The sequence below is a fragment of the Nothoprocta perdicaria genome, unplaced genomic scaffold, assembly GCF_003342845.1.
Source record: "Nothoprocta perdicaria isolate Ctin4 unplaced genomic scaffold, notPer1 scaffold_29, whole genome shotgun sequence".
Lineage (NCBI taxonomy): Eukaryota > Metazoa > Chordata > Aves > Tinamiformes > Tinamidae > Nothoprocta > Nothoprocta perdicaria.
This window is the reverse complement of record NW_020455521.1, coordinates 1,460,685-1,468,391: the sequence shown is the minus strand read 5'-3', so window position 1 is coordinate 1,468,391 and position 7,707 is coordinate 1,460,685. Positions and strand designations below refer to the sequence as shown.

The 7,707-nt window shown below is 35.6% G+C and overlaps 1 long non-coding RNA gene across 1 annotated transcript; it reads right to left on the bottom strand.

Annotated features, from left to right (window-relative positions):
* Positions 1 to 1,997: 1,997 nt before the first annotated feature.
* On the bottom strand, positions 1,998 to 3,879 carry LOC112949290. Its single transcript, XR_003249795.1, has 2 exons — positions 3,848 to 3,879; positions 1,998 to 3,604 (listed from the first exon to the last, which is right to left on the bottom strand). It is a non-coding gene; the product is annotated as an uncharacterized LOC112949290 (long non-coding RNA).
* Between the last annotated feature and the right edge of the window lie 3,828 nt (positions 3,880 to 7,707).

Genomic DNA, 7,707 nt, shown 5'->3' with positions numbered 1-7,707 from the left:
GCCCTCCTCCCTCCCTCCCCTCCCTCTCGTTTGTTTTCTTATTTTAACGGGGCCTTCTCGCTAACCGCCCACTCCCCCGAGCACAGCCCTCACCCCCCTCCTTCTCCCCGGCTCCCTTTCCTCCTATTATTATTATGACTTTCTTCCCCTCCACCCCCCCAAGCAGTAGCCACCAAAGCCCCATGGTTTTGCCCCAACGYCATGGGTCTGTGGCGCTAAAGAAACCCAAGTGCCATGAAGGAGCCAGCAAGGCCCAAATGGAGCCTGTGGGTGAGGTGGGGAGGGTTATACACTATTTATAACATTTAATATATCAAGCATCTATCTGAATGCCCAGGGCTGATTGACGGCTTCGCAAAGCCTGTCTTGGAAATCTGAACCATCCATATCAAGGTTTAATACCTGGTTTTGGGGCAGAGCTGCTGTTCACAGAGCTGTGAAGGCCAGTAACAGCATGAAAACAAGGACATGCTACTGTGGGTTAGCTCTAGTTATTAACCCTACAGAAAAAAAAAAAAAATAAAGATGAGACTATTAATTGTCTGAGCATGAGAAAGGGTGCAGCTATGTTTGGATGAATAGAAACAAAACAAACTGGAAGAAAATGGCCTCAAAATTAGAAATACTTTTATGTGAAGTCAAGCAAAGAAACAATTTGAAGTCTCAGTTGAAGCTGTTTTATAGCACATTGAATGCTTTGATTTATTACTTTTTAATTAATTTGCCATCCAGTCCACCACCTTTAAAGAACAGCTACTTAATTTTCAACATGAAATCATTATGAAATCTGAGTGCCTAACTTCCATGGCATTAAGGGTTACCTGCTTCAAGCCTTTTGGGCAAACATCTTGCAGATTAAAGTATTAAACTGTCTTTAAATCATCCATGACTAGGGTAAGACAGACTAAGGTCAGATGCTCTGAGCTACAGTGACACACTAAGTTAATTATCGGCACTTCTATATGCAGAATAAATGTACAGTGACAAACAGAACTAGCTAAAAAACAGGACTTAAAAGAATCAAACTAGTTAACATAGAAATAATAAAATGGGATATTTGGACTGCATTAGCATATTTTGGTTTTGTGAGGGAGTTCTTGCTGGACTGCTAATTAGGTCATGGTACTGCAAGAAGAAATATAATTAACTTTCACACTTTCATAGACAAAATGCATGTTATAAAGCCAAATCAGGCTTGCGTTGATACAACCCTTTATAGCTGCTAGCAATCACAAAAAACTGGCTGGCAGGCATCCAGCTAGGATTTCTGAATCACTGTGGAGCTATTCTCCCCTCTTTTGTCCTTTATGGCTTCTCAGGCTCCTAGAAAAGAGGCACAATAAAACCTTCCTACTTTTGGGGACACAGAACGGATAAGCGCTGTCRGCTTCACTTATTAGTGCAGATGCACTAGGTGCTTCCCCAGGAGAGAGGTAAACTGAGAAGAACTGACTTGTCCAAAATAAGAGAAATTGAAATTTGGTGATGGCAGGTGAGGACCCTTTGCTGCTTTGAAAGTGCATGAAACAAGTCTACAAATAAATCACACAATTGCTCTGTATGACTTAATTACTAATGAAGTAGTTAGGAAGTCCACCCAGTTATGCAAAGTCTGATCTGTTATTGCTTAGTTTGCCTGTGTAAACTGGTACATAAAGAACTCCAGCGGAAGGCTAGAGGAAAACTGGAAAAATTCTGAACCACGTGATTTATTTATTTATTTATTTATTTTGTGACCCATAGATTCCACTATCTCCATGGATGGAATCCCTAATGGAGCACAAACACATGCTAGGCCACAGAGCATTACAGTGGAGTATTACTTTACTTTCTGCAAAGAGGACTTGTGTACACTACTTTCACAAAGGTTGCAGTGTGTTTAACAGTTCGTTGTTAGTTGAGAGACACTGCTGTAGCAGTATGGATATATATGGATATACATACATAYATATGTTTACATACGTACATTTTTATACATAGTATAAAGCCATACATACTGTAGCAATATACCCATAACTGCTTAATTTGGACAAGGTATGATAATGTGTTATCAGATAGTGTGTAGTATGCCCCACAGTTTCCTTAATTTGGTGTTTTTAACAGCCCCGTGTGCATGACAGTTATGCTTTTTTTCTACAGAAATACTACATTTGAAGTATTTGCCTTTTTTTAGGGGGGAGGCAACTGAGAAGTTATACAGTAAGCAATGAATGAGGTGTGCTTGTAAAGGTGAGAAACAGAAGAGCTTGAAAAGCTGTGTTACACTTATTAAGACATTATTAAAGATTCTCCATTTTGTACTTATGAGAGCACTTTTTAATATAGGATTCAATATAGCAGGAAACTGTATGCAAGACTAAAAGAAGATCAAAGGCTCAATATGTCAAGGGAAAGTCAATACAAAAAAAGCACATGACTGAACTATTCAATAGTTGTCTAAAACATTTGCTCTCATAATTTACAAGTTATATATTGCTCCCTGTTTTCAGAAGTCACTTTCTTAGTCTATTTTCGATCAGCTTTTCTTACAAGTACCTCTTCTCCAGAACTACTTACCCAGAAAAAAGCTCAGAAAAAGTTCTGAAAATGAATGTAAAATGAAAGAGCAAAAATAGCATTTTAGAGTGTGAAAGTAGCTGTTTCACTTGTCTTAGTGCCAGCACTTCTAAAGCTATTTAAAATTATTTTTTTCCTATTCTTGTGATTTTGTATTAGCAATCAGTAAAAACAGAGAGAGAAAAGAAATTTCAGAGACCTTGWTGCTTACTCTTTAGATCATCCAAATGACTTCAGTATGGTTTGGCACCACTTCAACATCTTTAAGTGCAATCACACCACATTTCTTGAATGGAGGTGAATCTTTTTTAAAATAGATGATTTAGGGAGATTCGGAATAACACTGAATAGCAGTTYCAAACATAATAAAGTATTTTATATTGAAGATACCCCTTTCTTCCCTTTTAACATAAAATGAGGTTTTACAAAGAGATAATTAACTTCCATTTTTTTCTTTTTCTGTAGTATATCTTTAGACATTGAGAAGTGCTCATGTGAATAGATTAGAAAGAAGTCAGGATGTTAAAATCTAATACTACTAATTAATTTGTTGTCCTAGATAATCTGACACTTACAAAATAGTAAACAAGACCAGACAAACCTGAATTCACACACACACAAACACATARAGTGTAAATATTCTTTGAATCAAGACTATGCAATATTTTAAGCAAACTTCTGCTCATAGCCTAATAGCAAAAGTAATTTTACGCAGTATGTTACATTTGGCAATAAACATTCTTTCAAAAAATGCAATCGACACTACTGTCCTACTCTAAGGTTTAATTTCCACTGCTTCTCTCCAGATTATTCCTTTTCTTGTTGGGAGAAGGCAGCTGCCCCTTCAGTGCAGCTGCTCYCGGTGAAGATCATTGATTAGCTTGAAGTAAATGACAGCAGGAGAACTCTCAGCCTRCTCTAACATGAGAAGGGGTGAATTAGCCTCTAAATCTCTCTCTCTCAGTTGTTCACAGCATGAAGTTTGGAAACATAAGTGTCTGTCTTTACCTCATCTTCTGGTCATCATCTATTTAATGTTTTAATGAATCTGAAAGATAACCATGAATCCACTATAAGCTCTGAGCTTACCAAAAATTGCAATAAAGAGTGCTGAGACCTGGCCCAAYGCTTTTATAACAGCAGGGCATCATGAGCACCAGGATGGCAGACACTGGCAAATGATACAGAAGAAAATTAGCTTGCTTGTGGCTTGGAGAGAGGCTGTGCCAACCATCTGGCACCCGAGAACTCCCAAACGGTGAAAGAATTGTAAAGGCACATTAATGTTTACCCCACGTTTCCTCAAAGCTGCTGTCCAAGCAGGACTTCRTATCTCTAGAGAAAAAGAAAAAAGAAATATAACAAATGTAAAGTCATTAAAAAGAAAATTGTCGTTAGATCTGTAGATTTTTGAACTTACTTCTTATCAAATAAATGCTATARATTCGTATTGGTATGTAGCAACTTTGCTATGATAATGACATGAAGATGACATTGCCCCCATTTTCATTTTGTGACTATGAAGTAACAAATGATTAACTGGTAAAGAGATAACGCACTTCAGAGTTCATATCCAACTTACAAATTACTACTGAAAAATAATTGGGAAATGAGGATAAATATTTAATTTCTTATCATGCAGTCTTTCTCTACTTAATTTGAGATCAAATAATTTCATTCAATATATCACTGAACTCTGAAAACATAATGCCACTTGATAGTAGATAAAGCAGATTCTATAAATACGCACCCAGAAAGCCAAAGGCACTTTGTTTCAGTCCTTAGCAGGGATGTTTACGAGAGATCTCTTAGGGCATCTATTGGGGAATCTCAGTACTGCACTCCAAGAAAGCCTTTAGAAAGAGTGAGAAAACTACAACAAGCTTTTATACTGGTAACGGATTTAAACAGTAAAATTAATTATAAGTTATTTTTAATTCCCCTGGGCCATCTTCATTAGGTTGACTGGAGCAGTTAGAGTAAACAACCAAATGAGAAAAGTGCTTTAGCACTGATCTTGAAAGCTTCACAGCTGAAAATACAAGCTGATGGAAATGAAAGAATTAATACTTTACATTTCATAATTTACTAGCTCATCTAGTCTTGAATATTTCAAGTGCGTACTGATCAGAACATAGCCTGCTGTGCTTATCTAGAAAACTGAAAATTCATTTCACATAAAGAATTTCCCAAAAACCATAATGAGATATTTAACTCATGACTAAGGATTAAGCCTTATCAAGAAGGATCAAGCTCAGGGATTAGGTTTATGCAGGGTTTTACCACTTAGTTCATTTTCATTTTGAACTGTTACCTATAAAGTTCTGTTGTAGCAATCCTGGCATCTTTACATGTTTGCAATTATTTACTTCTGTTCACAGAATACTATTTTGTGTCTCATTTACTCAAAGCACCATGGGGGAGGAGAATTCTGGAGATGAACAGTTACTACACAGCTAGTATAAAACACATTGTTTAATTTACTTTAACAGAAATAGGAGCTTTTAAAATTTTATTGATGAAGTAGCAAGCTGSCTATACCAACTTCATTGTTAATAAATTGTTAATACATATTATTATTGCAGGTTAGGTAACTCCCTCCCCCCCGACCCACTGAAAATGCATAATGATCACTTTATACATGGTATTAATTGATTCAACAAGATCTACAAGACTGTTTTGTACCACAGTGTCAAACTATAACCCTAAACATTATCTTTTTTATGTCATAAATTTTGAAAGGAATAAATTTTCACTGTAACTTTAAAAGGTCACACAGACTGACGTGGTAGGGTTTGAACCGTGCGTGTGTTCGSAAGTCCAGTGTGGCCTCTGTCCAACCATAACAGGACTATAAAATCACTACTTCTCTTATCTGAGAGCTCCTTCAGCTTTTCTAATTCTGTGTCATGGAGCCCGAGCACGATTACTTGTTTCTGAGTGAGGTTTTGCTAGGGAATAAGCCAATCCAAAAAGCAACTGGGTGTCTGGAAGGCACTGTATATTCACTAARTGAATATACAGTGATGTTCAGCTAATCCATGCTCAGCCATCTATCTTATCCTATATCTGATTCTATCCCAAGCTATACTAAAGCTATAAAGGAACCTATTCTTACAAAGAATCCACTTAATGGCTTTCAAGAAATCATGCCTACAAGTAACTGTATGTGGTAAGGCACGTTTCTTGCAGAAAAAAGAGAAYATATGCAGTGCAGAGCCCCTCTTAGTGGAATCTGTGTCTTCTTGACAGCAAGCAGCCTGTCACAGAAGAGTATGAGGAACATTAAATGGAGCAAATATTCTGTTTTAATGTCTTTGCTACTTTGATATGCTGAGGTTCGCACTTCCTCAGGAGATGGATTTCATCAAAGGTTCATAGTGGTGTTGTAGCTGTGAGATACTGCAAAAATACAGAGCACAAATTTCAATCACAGGGCAATATTAAACCCTAGTTCTGCTTAGCAAGAATCTGCTAGTACTGGTCCTGTATAGAGAAATGGGATATAGAAAGGCTAAATGCTGATAGATCCTAATATAAAAGGAGTATCTTAATATTACTTCCCTATAATATAGGGATAAAGTTAAAGATGCAGACTTCCAGTTTGCATCTATTTTATTTATTTTTCTGCAATATGTCTGATTATCTTTCTAGCAGTCATGAATATAGAACATGTTGCTCTTGTAATATTTTTACAAAGAAAGTACTCTTTTTGAAAAAAAAAAATACTGAACAACTAAGTTGTTTAAGCTGTCCTGAAAGGAATCTGGGGTAGTGGTGGAAACAGAAATTTCCCATTTTTTCTTTGCTTTTAGTAACCTGATAATATTTCTTTGTCAACCAATTTGTAAATTTAAAAACAGTGATTACATATACTCAAATGTTAGGYGATAATAGGAAAAGATGTACAAATGCACTTCAGATAGTTCATAAAAATCACAGTATGCACTTTGAGATAAAAGGTACTTGAAAATAAATTTACTGTTTGCCTGATTTACTTCAATATTATTGATTCAATAAAAYTATTGGTATTCACTGTAAAATATTCCCACTGTGTTGACTTCCTAATTTCCTGCTACTTCATTTTTATGCACTGTAGTCTTTAACTATAAACTTCCAAAGATTCATACAACACTTTCATATTGTCAGCATTTTGGAACAGGATCAAAATACATACAATACTTCCAGATCTAGATCTCTGCTAAACCTTTTACTTTTTTTCGTTCAGAAAGTCAACATCAATCTGAGGCATCAAAATTCATAGATCTGCACAGTTTACAGCATATGTTATAAAAACACACATTAGATGATACTTCTGTGTGTACTTGTTTAAGATAACAAGTAACATTTATATGAAATAACATTAGAATATTTTAATACAAGTATGAAGTTTCTAAGTCAATTAGACTTTAGACTTAGAGTTAGAAAAACAGATAATACACTCAGGTTTAATTTGCCAGTTTTTATGAGCCTACATATTCTAACACATATATTTACGCAAATAACAAATGTTTTCCTCAGTGCTTCTCCATTTAGCAAATGTATACTGAGGAGGCAATATCTATGGTCTTTCACTTTTGAAAGCTACTTTTTTAAATCCCAGACCTAGTCATATACRATTTAAACTGTGCAACAAAGTTGAAAAAAACTTATTTTTTAGGGAAYTTTCATTTAAGTTTAATGCACTCCTGGGGTTTCAGGACTTCTGCAAGGGCTATTCTCAGCTGTTTTCTAGTGGGCATCTGAAAAATAAGGCACAGGTAATTGCTAATCACYTGTAAAACATATGTCCTTAGTGACTTACTAAGTGTTGCAGAGGCAGCACACCGTTTTCAAAGAAGCAATTAAATGGATAAACCAAGAAACTCTCATCTTGCTCCTCTTGCAATCTTGTTGTCTTGTTCAATATATATTTTAAATTTTTGCAACTGGTATGATATTGTTCACACAGAAGGCATATGTTTCCACTGTGTAGTTTTTGTTCATACTAATACCTTGGTTCTTCTATTGTATGATAAGTAAGATAATTGTTCTGTACACATATTTCTATTACCATTGGGGTAATTGTATACCTAAATATGTATATATTATAYATAATTACATTTGTATTACCATTGACTACAGAAACTTGTTACAGCATCTCTCTATTTG